General features: G+C 49.5%; 1 protein-coding gene across 2 annotated transcripts in view; it reads left to right on the top strand.

Annotated features, from left to right (window-relative positions):
• The window catches only part of STARD8 (StAR related lipid transfer domain containing 8), an 85190-nt gene that overhangs the window by 19686 nt on the left and 50370 nt on the right, over positions 1–15134 (top strand). Inside the window, exon 1 of one of the 2 annotated variants that reach the window (XM_063141555.1) lies at positions 3253–3324. The exons of the other annotated variant lie outside the window; for it this stretch is intronic. The gene's annotated coding sequence lies outside the window, so the exon portion shown is untranslated. Of the gene's footprint in view, positions 1–3252; positions 3325–15134 lie in introns of those variants that run through there. 2 annotated transcript variants of the gene reach the window in all.

Below are 15134 nucleotides of genomic sequence, written 5' to 3'. Positions count from 1 at the left end.
ACGCCGCCTTGGGTTCCTTAAGGAGGAAAAAAGGTGGGATATAAGTGCAATAATAAATAAATAATAAAAGAGGATGTGTGACATGATGCCACCATGATGCCCAGTTTCCCCTCCTCTTCCCACAACCAGTGGTGGTTTCTTGCTTATGCCAAAGGCAGTGTGCTCAGCAGCAGAAAACCCAAACCAAAGAATGTGGTGCTTGTGTGAAAGGTCTCCCTCCCCCTTTAGAAGCCTTGTCTTTACCTCTGGGCTGTTTGCCCAGATGAACCCCACCGCCGTGTCTGTGGGTCGGGGCTCATTCCTGCCCCCTTTAGTGTGGCTCTGCCTATCATAGAGAGAAGGACTATTTCTAGTTTAAAGAAGAGCGTTCACCTGACTTTAATGAACATGAGATTCTTTGGGGAATTATTATTTTGCACATAAAGAGTGTGTGAAAGTGCACATCTTGCACAACCTCTCTTGCTTTCTTTCTTCATTTGAACTCAGCCTAAAAGCACCCTAAATGCATGTCATTCACACTGCCTGGATCAGTGAAGGCTTTTGGGATATGCTAGACAGTTACTAGAATTCAAATTTAAGATACACACATTCAGGGCGCACATTGGCATAGAAGATTCCCAGGCATGAGAAACAGGCAACAACCCTTTTGCAGTGTGGATATAAGTGTGGGGATTTGTTATCTGTCCTTTAGTCATGGGCTCTAGGGAAGCTTTCCTCCACCTTGTGCCCTCCCTCCAGGTGTTTGGATGTGGGAACGCGAAGAGCCCCTGAAGCTGACCAGACCCTCAGAAGTGAGGCTGAGCGTGGGATAAGGGTGTGTAAGAAAGAACCTTTTTCAGTCTCTGGGCTTTCTTTCCATCTGTACAGTCCTAGGGTGCACGTTTTGTATATTAGGGAGACTAAGGCCGTTGCTAGACGGGGCTGTAGCGCGTGTTACATACCGGCGGCGTCCTTACAGGTCCACGTGACGTTCACCAGGATCCGTGTTCATCCTGTGATGAAACCTCTGTTGTGCCGTGTTTTGTGAATCGGCTTTAAGCCCGGTTTTTCCTGTCGGCGTGCACTAATTTGTATACGGGCGGTGGAGGTGTGGGATGAAATGAAGTCAGCGCGGTTTCCGGTGAGGTCAGCATTGGTCAGGAAGAAGGCGCACTAAGGGGAGTGGCCAGCGGTTTCGGCCAAACCTCATCCTCCATTTGCGCCCCGTGTGCAGCTGGGCAGCGGCGTGGCGGCTTTTTTAAAAAACTAAACAGGTCTGCTTTGTGCACAAACAGACGACCGAAAAACTGTCTGATGAGTTGTTGGGGGTGGTGGTGTTGTGGATGTGTGGGATATGTGGAGCTTGTAACCTCTGTGTGGGTAACTTTTCGGGAAGGCGGGCATCCAACTATAATGGGAAGTTGGTGGCCTGTCGCGGTGGGCAGCCACAGGTCCCGTCCTAATGCTGGTGGTTTAGGCTGCACAGATGATGTAAAGGCGAGTGGGGAATGGCGGGCACGGTAGAGGGAGGCAGGGCTGTGTGCCTATTGGTGTGGGTAAGTGGCAGCTGGGTGTAAGGGGGCAACAGGCGAGGGTGGGCGGACATCTTCCATTGGCCACGCGGCGGCAGGTGGAAGGTCAGGGAAGCATCAGCCGAGGGGGTGGGCACGTGCCCTGGGGCCCCTTTGCACTGTTTCAATACACTCCCCTATCCTTCCGACTGCATTTGCTGGGGGGGGGGGAGTGATGGTGGCAGGCTGCTGTTGCCAGTTTCGCACCTCCGCTGGAGCGGAAACTGACGAGCCCCCCTTCTTTCTGCTTGGCCCATGTGTAGGTATCAGGAATGGCTCCGAAGGGGAGGAGGGGTCACTTGGCGGCACCAGGAGATTCTAGATCTGTTGGATGGGGGGGAAGGGCGCAGGGCTGGTCATCACCAGAAAAACTCAGAGGCCAGATGGGAGATGTAGGCGCAGAGTGCACATGCGGACGACTGTCCTCAGATCACAATACGTCTGTCATCACCCCCGAAATCAAATGACAGCATCTCTGCCTTGTCAATGTTGCCGCTCAACAATGCCACTCTTTTCCATCCTCCTGCCACCGCTGGCCACGCCCCCTGTGGGTCATCCCCCAATGCCAACTGGCTCCCTTGTGCCCAGCCCTGGGGGCAGAATCCAACATAAGCAGCAGAGGCATTTCAGCCGCCACCAACCACCGCGGATTGCGCTCTTTCGCACTTGCACAAATCGTGCCGCGGACGAACCCCCCCCCCCCGAAAATCAGGCCGGTGTGGCTGCGCATCCCGTGCTCGACCCGACAGCACCACAACCGGAGCAAACTCCCGCAACCACCCTCCTCCAATACCGGGATAACCCACACAAGGCTTCACACCTATACAGGAAACCCCGTTTTCACCCCTCCTCAAGCACGGAACACCCGGTAGGTCTAGCAAGGCCCTAAAGTTCAAGCGCCCACCCAACAGTGAAACTCACCAGGTGGTTTTGCTGAAGTCACAAGCTCTCTGGCTTCTCTAATTCACAGGGTGAGTTCATATGTGCGTGGATAAAAATAAAGTGGAATCACCCCATTTACGCTGCCTTTTGGTCCTTGGAGGAAGGACGGGATTCCAGTGAGGTAGCCGTTTCTTTTCCCTTTGCTTGTCAGCGTCCTAGTTTTGGCCCGTGCTGTAGACCGATCCCCTTGTCTGGTGAGTTTGTTGCCTTGTGGTTTAGCTGCGCAGCCCTGAAACAGGAGATGGGAGGGCGGGAGGGCTGGAGGTGTGCTCACTGCTGCCTGCATTTCCCTGCTGCGTCCCTTCTCTCTGCGCACGTCTGATGGCACAGAGCCTTTCACTTAACGCACGGGCCGCGTTTTTTGCATCTGGAGGTGCTGGAACTGAAGTACAGGAGACGCTTGACAAGTTTCACAGGCGAAAGGAGAGCGGAGGGCGGGGAACGCACAGCTGTTTGGAAAGGTTCCCAGAGGCTTCAGCTGACCGTCACCGTAAGCCATTGGCTGAGGCCCGCAGGAGGAGGACGCCCCAGCGCCCAGCCCAGCCCCGTCCAGCCGGGACACCTGTGCGTGGAACAGTCCAGTTTGCGCTGACAACGGCTAAGGAGTAGCAGCAGTTTCTGCTGCTCTGTAGCTCGCAATAACCTCTCCCCCCCCCTTCCCGGCATCTTCACGGTGCTTTTTGCCCTGCTGGGGTCGCAGCCCAGACAAAGGCAGAACCGTTAAAGGATTCCTGACTTCCAGCGGGTCTCCCTTTTAGCCGAGGCAGAATTTCCCCACAAGGATTGTGTGCCTGTGTGGGAGGAGGCACAGCAGATACAACACAGCCTCAAGGTAAATGAGACATCTTCATTTCAGCAAAATGTGCTCTGATGTTGTTGGTTAGCTGCTTCTCTCTCTCTCTCTCTCTCTCTCTCTCTCTCTCTCTCTCTCTCTCTCTCTCCCTCCCCCCTCTCTGGGCCTTTGCCTTGGAGAGGCATAACTTTGAAGGGGAACGCCAGACACTCACGTGATGAATTGACAAGCCTGTTTTCCCTTCAAGGATTCAGCGTGCCTGTATTTGCCTTGAGATGATAGGGAAAGGTGCCGTATGTGACAGGTGAGAAAGGCGCTGGTTAGGTGGGTGGCTGGTTTTAAGCCCAGTACATTATTTCTTTGGGAGTGTTACAAAGAAGAAGAGCTTCTCTGTTGTCAGGGAGGTTGGGATGTTTCATAACGTTCGTCAGCTGTTACAGCAACTCCAGCTGTCTGACATGGAGACGACACTCCAACTCCCTCCGTTGCTCTTTCTGCCTCTGCTCCGCTCCTGGAGTACGTTGTGCATCGTTTGGGGGGTTCTTGTGTTGCGTCTTGTTGGTTTTAGCGATGCTGGAAAGGCTGAGGAAATCTGTTTGAGGGTCATGGTATGGAAGAGAGGTTGCCTCATCCCAACTTCTCTTCCGGGTAAGAGCTTTTGCAGGTGACGGACGGGCAAGCTGAGCCAGTGGGACCCAGTGCCATTGGCGAAGTTCAATCTACAGGGGAGCTGTGCTGATCAGTGCACATGGCACACAACTGTGGTGCACGCATGCTTGCACGTACATCAACTTTGGGTACCATACAGTCAGACATGCAGCACTGGTTGGTACCTCCTCTTTGTGGACCTTTCCTACAATTGCTGGGCGAACAATTGGCCTAGAAAGCACTCAGGGAGTATTTACGAAAATGGAGATGGAGTTGTTTTCCCTCTGTCTCTTCTATCGCTCTGGGATGACCAGCTACAGTGGAGGGCAGCAGGGCTCCTGCACCTTCAACACTTGTGTAGCAGGGGGAATTTCTGCAGGTGTAGCTGGTCATGTAGCCAAGAAAAGAAAGTTGTGCCTGCTGGGCTTTCCTCTTCTATGTACTGTCAATGTTGAAGGGGCAAAAGCACTCAATGTTCGTTAAAAAGTACAGGAGCTTTATCATCCTCAGCACCTGGTAATTGTCGTTTGTCGCAAGGAGCAAAAGGGAAGTGGTGATGATGGCCGTTGATGGGGTCCATCCATCCCACCACCAGCTGCTACTCTTTCCACCCACCTCCCAGCTAAGCCCTAGTTGGGTGAAACACAGGTCTCCCTATAGTCCAGGCTGTATACATGCCTCCATTTTCCTAAAAGCTCAGGTCCCACCGTGGAGAGCTTTAGCTCTCCTTTATATCCTTGAGTATCAACCCCCACCCTCCTTGTGATCACCCCAGCATGTTCAGCTGCTAGCCTTAATGATGCCTCTTTAAAGAAGGACCAGTTTGCCAACCGCATTGACTTCCCTGGAGGAGAAGGCTATCAACGGCTACGTCATGATGGCTAGATTTTACCTCCAGTGTCGGAGGCAGTAAACCTCTATATGACAGTTGCAGTGGGACATGAGTGGAAGGATATGCCTGCAATCATGTTCTGCTGGTGGGCTTCCCATAGGCATCTGACTGGTCACTGTGGGAACAGAATGCTGGACTGGAGAGGCCTTTGGCGCTTACGTTCTTAGGGCCCCATCGCACCATTGCTGACCGAGCTACAACAACTATGTCATTCAAAAATAAAGACAGTTGTGTTGGCCATAAGGAAAAAAAATGCCTTTACTCAGTCAACTCAATGATCCCCAAAGGCTTCTAGATGAAACTTATGAAGATCTGTAGGCCTGGACTTCAGTGGGCTTTGGATCAGGTCCAAATGGTACATTGGGGGTTCTGGTAGGGTAGGGGAAGATGTTTTGACTCAACACATCACCTGCCCACCTATGAGCTGGAGATCTTGCTTGCTGACATGCTCTGTCACGTAATGAGAAGAAACCTGACTGATAAACTAGAGTTTAGTTCTTATCTGTCTCTTTTCATTCATAAAGCCTTCGAGCCCTTTGCAAGGAAGGCTAAGGATTCCTGCCTGGGATCATTCGCTAATCCTTTCTTTTGTCCACATCAGGGTTGAATATTCCTTTTTATCCTTTTTATGCTGTTGCACTTGGCTGTATTTTGATTTACCCTCTAATGTTCTAATAATCTGTTTAGTTCTGCCATCCTTGGACTCTGTGGGTGGTGGTGGTGGTGGTGGTGGTGGGAATATAAGTCTTATCAGAAAAAAGGCTAAGAATAGAAAACAAAAACTGCTTTGGGGCAAAATCTGCTGGGAGGGCCTTTGGCGCAAGCCCACCTGTTGTGCCTCAGCATGGGATAGAGCGGGAAGGAGGCGCAGCGTCTGCCTGTTCCCTGAAGGGCCTCTCCCCGCCCACTCCCAGGCGCAGCAGCTGTCCCTCCTTCCCGCTCTATCCCAAGCCCCACTGAAAGGAACAGGAGCTGCACAAGACCACTGACCGAGCTTGTTCATTTCAGTGGGGCTTGCATGAAGAAGGGGAGCTGCCCTGTGAGCCAGCTGCCAGTGGCAGACTGGCTGAGTGGTCGAAAGGGTGAGGTGGAACACCAGAAGTGGAATACATTGGTGTGTGGATGGTGGCCGCCCAGTGGCACGGCTGCCGCAAATTCTACAGCCAATGCACAGTTGTGGCTCGTTCAGATTTGGTAATTGGCTCTAAAGGGCTGCTTGACCTCCCTGTGTGTTGTGAGCGTGGGCAGGGAGCGTGTGGAAACATAAAAGCATGAGGGCCCTGATGCTGGATCAGACCGAGGTCCATGTAGTCCAGCAGTCTGTTCACATAGTGGCCAAGCGGCTGCCTCTGCGAAGCCCACAAGTATTTATTTATTTGTGATTTATTTATTACATTTTTAAGCCGCCCAATAGCTGGAGCTCTGTGGGTGGTTCACCGTTACGACATGAGTTCAGTGGCACCCTTCCGGTTGCGTTCCCCAGCAACTGGTATACGCAGGCCTATTGCCTCTAACACTGGAGGCAGCATATAACCATCAGGATGAGAAACCGTTGATAGCCTCCTCCTCCAGGAATTTGTCTACCCCCTTTTAAAGCCAGCCAAATTGGTGTCCATCACTACGTCTTGTGGTAGGGAGTTCCATAGTTTAACTATGTGCTATGAGAAGAAATCCTTTTATTTGTCCTGGATCTCCCACCAATCAGCTTCATGGGATGACCCTGTTGGGTTCTAGTATTATGGGAGAGGGAGAAAATTGGCTCCCTCTCTGCTTTCTCCATCCCAGCCATCGTTCTGTATACTTCCTTCATGTCCGTCTTCTCACCTTTTCTCTAAACTCAACAATCCCAGATGTTGTAGCCTTTCCTCACAGAGGCGTTCCTGCAGCCCCTGGATCATTTTAGTTGCCCTTTTCTGTGCTTTTTCAAACTACACTATCCCTGTTAGGAAACCCAGTCGCTCCTTCTTCAATTCAGGTATTGAATCTGGAAGTAAACATCAAGAAGGGGACAGAAAGCCTTTGGATATCTGTCTTGTTCTTTCATTTTTTAAACTCTTGCCAGATACTCAAGCTTTTAAACCTGCTACTACATATGAGTGAACTTGGCCCCAGACATTTCAAATTGGCTCATGAGTAAATTGAGTTATTTCTGAATGTGTGTGTGTGTGAAATAACCTTTGTTTTACTGAAAATGATGCCCTTCCTTCCCCTTCATGCCATACCTGGCCTGATGGTGGAAGCAGCAGTGGCCGCTGTAGGAACAGGGCCACACTGGCACTCTGTGCATCAATGAGCTGGTGACCTGTGGAAGATGTCGTTCTTCCAAAGGCTACTAGAATTGTGGGGTTAGGGAGGGGGGAAGAGGAAGAGAGCTCCCTCCTTTCCTCTTAATGGGTGGGAGGAGAGTGTTTGGCCTGGGGGAGCATACAAAGAAGGGAGCGCTAGCACTAGGCATTGTCTCTGGAGGACCTGTTGCAGTGGGGAGAGGTGGGCATGGGCACCAGGTGGTCACTGGAGGGTCAGCTGCAGTAGCTGACCCTCCAGTGACAGTGTCCACGACCTAGGGAGCCAGGATAGTTCCACAGTTACCGTATTTCTTCAATTCTAAAATGCCATCGATTATAAGACACACACTAATTTCAGTACCACCAACAGAAAAAAAGCTTTGATTCTAAGAAATAATAAATGCACCCACAATTCTAAGACGCACCCCATTTTTAGAGATGTTTATATGGGGGGGGGAAAGTGCGTCTTAGAATCGAAGAAATACGGTAAGTAGGGGAAAATGACACACGCGTGAGTTCTGTCTCGTCCCTGCTTTTCCTAATCTCATGTTGCGTAAGCGGCGCATTATCCCCACACAGTCTTTCATTCATCTTCTGTCTCAAATCCTTATCACTAACTTTTGAACTGACTGTTCTGGCAGGCTAGGGGCCCACAGCACAACACCCTTCTCTTTGAGGCATTCGGAGACGTTTGCTAACTAAGGTGGACAAATCTCAGATGTTTCCTGGGACGTGAGCGGCCCTATGCTTGTTCTGTTTGGGGCACCACACAGTGGGAAACGGAACCAGAATCCAGGGCGGCTTCCAGACCCGGCTTTGACCGTGCCGTTGCCCTGCCGCGTTCATGGGATTTTACAGGGGTCTGTACGTTTCCGGGTCTCCCTTCCACTTCTTTCATCCTTTTTCTTCCCGTAAAAAATCGGCTTAGGAGAAAAAGCTGGAACTGCTGCCCAATATACTGTCTGTCTGGCAGCACCAGGAGCCCTCTGTCTTGGAAGCACCCAGCCCTCCTTCCTTCGGCAAGGTCGGGACCTGCTTCCCCTTTGAGATGCTGAGCGGTGCTGTGCTAGACTCATGCCCTGGTGACCAGACATTTTTTCTTCCCCTTGGGGAAACCAGAGGCAGCTGGATTTCACATCGGGGTAAGAAGTGCAGTGCAGTGCAGTGCAATGAGCGTTCTCAGAGATCAAGTGGCCGGACGGCTCAGTCTAGCACGGAGGTTGAATTAATTAACCTTTGTGCACAGTTCCGGTGCATTCTCTGGCAACGGCAACATTGCCGCCGAGTAAGTCCACATTCCAATAAAGTCAGGGGTCTGTCCCTCCCCAGCCCCCAGCCCAGTTAATAATTGAGCCACAATGACCCTCCTTGTGCTGAGTCTCCCACAGAGTCACCTCCAGATAATTATATTAACTTCTGCAAGCGCGTAGGACTCAGCCGTTTAAAGAGACAGGCTCCTTTTTTAGTCCCCTGTGGTAGATATTAGACTGAAATGCTCTTTGTTCTGGGTGCGAAGTCAGACGTATAAAAGACCTGATGTAAATGCTGCACCGTGCTTCTAAATGGTGGTTCCACGCAGTTGCAGCTGGTCAAACAACAGAACAGCAGGAACTTGCTGGAGTCCTGGTAGAACAGGAAGCTGCAGGCATCAACTGAAGGAACACAGGTTTAGGTTAAATCGGGGGTGGGAATTCAGCAGTGAAATAAACTGTCCAGGGAAGTTAGGGAATTCCCTTCTCTGGATGCTTTCAAGACAGCCAGAGAAGGTTCGGGCCTTTCCAGATGGTGTAGAATGTTATTGCTGTATTGCTTGGTTAGAAGCAAAACAAAACATATATAAGGGAGACTCACGGAATGAGAACGAAGATGCCGAGGAAGGAAAAGGGCAGGAATCCACCTTAAAGCATCCCTGATAGATGGCTGTCCAGGTGGCTCTTGAAGACCTCTCACGTGGGAGAGCCCACCACCTCCCTTGGTCATCGGTTCCATTGTCCTACTGCTCTTAACAGTCAGGAAGTTTTTCCTGATGTCCAGCTGGAATCTGGCTTCCTGTAACTTGAGCCCATTATTCTGTGTCCTGCACTCTGGGAGGATCGAGAAGAGATCCTGGCCCTCCTCTGTGTGACAACCTTTTGGGTATTTGAAGAGTGCTATCATGTCTCCCCTCAGCCTTCTCTTCTCCAGGCTAATCATGCCCAGTTCTTTCAGTCTCTCCTCATAGGGTTTTGCTTCCAGACCCCTGATCATCCTCGTTTCCCTCCTCTGAACCCCCTCCAGCTTGTAGTGTGGAGCCCAGAACTGGATGCAATACTCAAGATAAGGCCTAACCAGGGCCAAATAGAGGGGAACACCTCACATGATTTGGAAGTTATACTTCTATTAGTGCAGCCCAAAATAGCATTTGCTTTTCTTGCAGCCATATTGCACTGTTGGCTCCTATTCAGCTTGTGATCTACAACAATTCCAAGATCCTTCTCGCTTGTAGTATAGCTGAGCCAAGTATCCCCCATCTTGTAACTTTGCCTTTGGTTTCCTTTTCTTAGGTGTAGAACTTGGCATTTATCCCTATTAAATTTCATTCTGTTTTCAGCCCAGCGCTCCAGCCCAGTGGTTCCCAAAGTGGGCGGTACTGCCCCCTTGGGGGCGGTGGGATTACATAGGGGGGCGTTAAGAGGCAAGGGGGTGGCAGGGGGGCGCTCGAGGTGGTCTTTTCCAATAAATGCCTCTCCAGAAGGTCTTAAAACCCAGGGACATTTTATGGGAGAAGGTAGTTTGGTCCCAAGCCATATAGGGGAAGAATCCACACATGTATTAATACCGCTTATTTATTTATTTATTACACTTATATACTGCTCCCATAGCCAGGGTTCTCTGGGCGGTTTACAGAAAGAGTCCTTTTAATGGTGAATTGAAATGTTTCAAAAGCACCAAAACGCTAATGAAGAGACATACCCTGCTTGGTGTGCCCCGCCACGCCGGCTGCAAAACAGAGGCGTTTGCTCTCTTTTCCCTCCCTCCCTCGGCAAGCCTGCGGCGGGTGCTTCAGATTTTGAATAAATATTCGATTAAGTGTTACTGTTTTGAATTTTATTGTTATTATCTTCCTTAGTGGGTCGTTGAAAACCGCTATTCTGAATAATGATTTTTATAGTGTAGGGTAGGGGGCACTGGGCATGAGTTGGTGGAACCAAGGGAGCGGTGTTGGGAACCACTGCTCCGGCCTATCAAAATCACAATTTCTGTCTTCCAGGGTATTACTATTCCACCCAATTTTGTGTCATCTGAAAAGCTTTTCCTGCACCTCCTCATCCAAATCATTAATAAAAATGTTAAAGTGTACTGGGCCCAGGACTGCGAAAGTACCATTGATAAGAACACTTTGGCCTTTTCTAGACCTACCGGATATCCCAGGATGGGGGAGGGGTGATCTCGTGTTGCCAATAACACAAGATCCCGCCCTCGTCTACACGTAACGCGAGGTGACTCAAGTAGAGAGCTGTCGCGTCCACCATTTTTTTTTAAAGGAACAACGCATGAACGCTTTGGTTTTTTTAAAAAAAAATTAAGTTTTTTTTTTAAAATGGGTTTCCCTGCTCCCCCCAAACTGTGCCCCGATGGGCGCAGCGCTCCCGGCTCCTCGCGAGTAATTGCGCGGAGCCGGGAAAAGCCGCGAAAAAGGGCCACACGCTCGCAGTCTCAGGCTCAGCCCGAGACTGCGAGAAAAAGCAGGCCAAAAGGGTTAAGCTTTATCCTGGGGCCAGGGAGGGTTGATTCTTGCCTGAGCCCAGGATCCCCTCTGCTCATCTGGACGCACAGGGGCAATCCCGGGTATCAACCTGGGATAACCCCTGGGCTAGCAAAGGCCTGTGAGTCCGATTCTGTAGCCAACTGTGAATCCACCTAATAGGTGTTCCATCTAGCCCACTTTTATCTAGTTTGCTGTACTTTGTACTTTGTCAAAAGCTTTGCTGAAGTCAAGATACATGATGTCCACAGCATTCCCACAATCCACAAGGGAGGTTACCTGATCAAAGAATGAAATCAGAGTAGTCTGGCAGGATTTGTTCTTGACAAATCCATGCTGGCTTCTAGTAATCACTGCATTGTTTCCAAGGTGCTTACAGATTGTCTTCTTTATAACCGGCTCCAAAAAAATTCCCAGGGCTGGATGTCAGACTAACTGGTCTGTAGTTTTTATATTAAACAGCATATATTATTAATAATAAATAAATAACCCAGTTTTCTCTGTCTAAATAGCCAAGCTTATTTAATTATTGATATACTTAATTAATACATTTCAAGGCTGCACCTTCAACCCAGGGCAGCAAACAATATCTCCCCATCCCAAAATATAACAGTAAAATCTAAAACACACACCACAATCATTAATTACAACAAAACAAGATCTCAACATAACGACACTGACTGCTTTAACTGTAGAAAACACTAAAACTGGCTAATAATGCCTGAGCCACATTCAAAGTGCTGCATTGCTCATTAGGCAAAGGAGATATTTGTCCTGGGCCCTGAGGATGGCAATACTGGCTATTTCATGTGTTGAGTTCCCTGGCCCTAGATGATGCATTTGTGGCTCCTGCAATTTTGCCTTGACATTTCTGTTCCAGACTTTGAGGGAAAGGGTGACAGAAAACGTGGTCTCGACATTGCAAAACCAATGAGAAGGTTACCAAAGCGCCCAGCCTCTTTTCCTGTCTTCTGGTTGTTTCTCGGTCATTTTCTCCGGCTACTCCCAGTGGCTGTTGTGTCAGCTTCTGGTTGGCTGGCACACGGGCTGCTGTGATTCTTTCTTACTTACTCCTCGATGCGAATGAAGCAGCTCTGAATTAAACCTGGAGACGATCCAGTTCTACCCACATTTGCTAATTCCCTTCCTCTTCTCCCTCTTGGTTTATCTTTGCTGCCAGTTAATAAGTGACATATTATCCTCACAGCGTGTGCCGGGAACATTTATGGAGTGTACAGCAATGGCACTGTCTAACTATCCGGTTTAACGGTTGCTTATCAGGAAACGGTGCTTGTCATCTGGTGCCAGAGGCAGCCTGAACAGGCGGAGGGAGATATTACTGCCCAGGTCTGAAAAGTGCGTTGTTGAAGCCAAATGGTGGCATGACCCTTCTTTAATCCGTCAGATAAACCTCTAAAGGGCACACCGATTTCACACCCTTCTGCTTCCAGGCTTGGTGCCAGTTTAGACGGTTTACAAAAGAATCCATTAATGCTAGTGGGCCAGTCCGGAATACTGAGTACGGTGCTGGGTTTGAACAGCCTTTAGCCATGAAGGCTAGTAATTCATGCTCAGAGGCAGTAGGCGTCTTTTTCAAGTTTAATATTTTATTTCAAGTTTTATAGATTGCAAATAATATATACGCACATACACACACACACACACGTGCGCACGCACACGCTATCATATCAGTAAATGCGGCCAAGAATATCTAATCGGGCTTAGCTCAAAAAATGGCAAAACAAATGATATTTTGCACATTGTTATACAAACGTCTAACTCATGGACAACTCTTTTTCGCCCCTCCTGAGTTTTATTTCAATTCTTTTTAAAATTGAAAACCAGTAACTGGGAGGCTGGCATGCTGGGCAACGAAGGGCAGCATCCGGCACTGTCTCTATTTGGGGTCAAAAGAATGTTTTTGTATTTGGAGCTCAGCCCCCACCGCTGCCGCATTCTCAGTTTCTTGGCCAAGCTCCTTGCCTCTGTGCCTTGTCGGTTTGCCTTCTGTGAAGTGGATGTTGTAGCAAGAAGCTGTGGGTTCAAAAGCGGGGCTTTGTGTTTTGGAGCTCCGCCTCTCCCCGCTTGCGCTTGTCCGTGAGCAACCCTCCTTTTCTTTTAGCCTCCCGGGAAAGGGGTGTCTGTGACCAGCCCTGGCAGCTCTCTCAAAATTCCAGCCCTTCTACCCTCCTTCCCAACGTTTCCGTGCCTCTGAGACCGCGTCTTCCTTCCCTGCCGTGCGTGCGAGTGGTGTGCACTTGGACAAATCACTGGTCGTCTCTGCATTAGGAGCGTGTTTGGGTTTCATGCTGCTTTTAACAGGCATGGCTTTCCCCAGAGTGCTGTGGGAGGAGGAAGGGACTGTTCATGCCGCTCCTGTCTGAAGAGGGGCGTGACGGCACAATTCCCTGGTTCTGGTCTCACAGTCGCGAAGTCTTCATTTCACCTGTATGCATGGGCTGCAAGTAGAATGAGACAGTCTGCATTTTGATCACTTGTACAGCAGAATAGAGTACTGAAAGGATGCTGAAGGGATCCTGGTTAAGTGCTTTTTTCAGCATATGGCTGCTTCCAGCCCAGGTGTTCTTGTGCCATCACCCTGCCTCATTCGCGGAATTTTACCGGGGGTCCATTTGACAACGTCTCCCACTCTTTGCTGCCGTGTGTTTCCCACTGCTTCTTCTATCTACTCTCTTACTGCAGATAACCTAGTAAGGAAGAAAAGATGGAATAAACATTGCAGGGCCTTCTGTCTAGCAGCCCCCAATGTCCTTCATGTGTAGTGGCTGTGGACCGCCGTCTTCTGCAGTGGCAGCAGCATTCATTAACCGGTTATGGAATAGATACTTAAGGGCACTTTCTTGATCACTGCCCAGTTGTTTCTGGTCTGGAGCGTGACTGTTCTGTTTGGGTAGGGGAAGAGGCTGGCTTAAGCTATTTCCAGTCCATCTTAAGGAGTGGCTACTTGCTTCTGGGCCAGATTTTCAGCCTTTGCTTCTACTTAGAAATTATTATTATTATTAATATTAATATTAATACTCATTTATAAAGCACCATCAATTTTCATGGCACTGCACAGAATAAAACAAAACAAGACAATCTGCCATATGGCTTACAATCTAAAATCACAATCTAAAAGTACTGATGCAGGGCTGTACGCTTCACATAGTGTGAGCATCTTTACAAATTTCACATGAGTATTGTGTTTCAGCCAGTGCCTCAAATGTGCCCCAGAGGTTTTGAAAATGAAGAGAACATCTGGATCAGAATAAAATGCAGGCCTTGATTGGGACCAGAGCTCCATCCTGGATGCTTTATTGTACAGTTGCTCTGTGCCCAGCTCAGTCGTTGCATCGAGGGATTTCCTGCCATTTCTCACAGCAAGTGGAAAACAGATGGCTGGGAGGGAAATGGTAGCACCTTTCTCCCCCATATTTGGGGAGATGAATGCATTCACAGTCACGGCCCATTTCTAAGATAAAAGCCTGAAAAAGGTGTTAAATGTGGAGATGCGCCTCCACATGACTGCATGTTCCTGGCTGCATTTTCTTCTTGCGTGGAAATGGGGCTGCTGCCCAGCAAGAATGTTAGAGTGCCGTCCCTAATGTTATCCCCATAGCCAGTTGCAGGAATGGGAGTGTGTGTGTGTGTGTGTGTGGGGGCAACATGTGGCCTGTGCGGGGCATGCGTGCCCCCATCCTGACCTCTTCTGTGGCCCCTGCCCTCCCCCACCAAAACGATTGCAGTATGTGGTGGCAAAAAGAGCAGTGGTTTGCCTTTGAAATTTGGCAGGAAACCACGATGGATCCTTAAGAAGGACGAACGTCGCTTGCTCCAGTGTGTCCTGAGAAGGCTGTGCGTTGTCTGTTTAGGCACCTGCTACAGGCCACGCTGAAGGCCTCAAGAACTGCAGGCAACCTGCGGGCCCCAGCTTGCCCACGTGTGACCTCATTTCCCTCTGAGGGGAACACTTAACCTTTGCATAGGCACTTGGGCCCAGGTGCCAGATGTTTTGTAAACGGAAGGTGGCAACCCTACGAGGAAACATTCGATGTGGTATGGCAGAAGGTTAGTTCTGTACAGTAAGTCACTGCAGCAGCTGGTACATTACAAAACAAAACTGAACTATGGGGGCTACTAAAAGGTTGCTCTTGTGACCTAGAAAGGTCTTCTGTTTTTTAACCACTACCTCTGCGTTGTGAGTTGCCTCCTGCCACAGCCCAGCCCTTTTCTCTGGGTAATGCAGGTACAAACGTCATCACAGTTAGCCCATTTGACA

The sequence above is a fragment of the Elgaria multicarinata genome, chromosome 15, assembly GCF_023053635.1.
Source record: "Elgaria multicarinata webbii isolate HBS135686 ecotype San Diego chromosome 15, rElgMul1.1.pri, whole genome shotgun sequence".
Taxonomy (NCBI): domain Eukaryota; kingdom Metazoa; phylum Chordata; class Lepidosauria; order Squamata; family Anguidae; genus Elgaria; species Elgaria multicarinata.
This window is presented reverse-complemented; position numbering and strand designations above follow the sequence as displayed.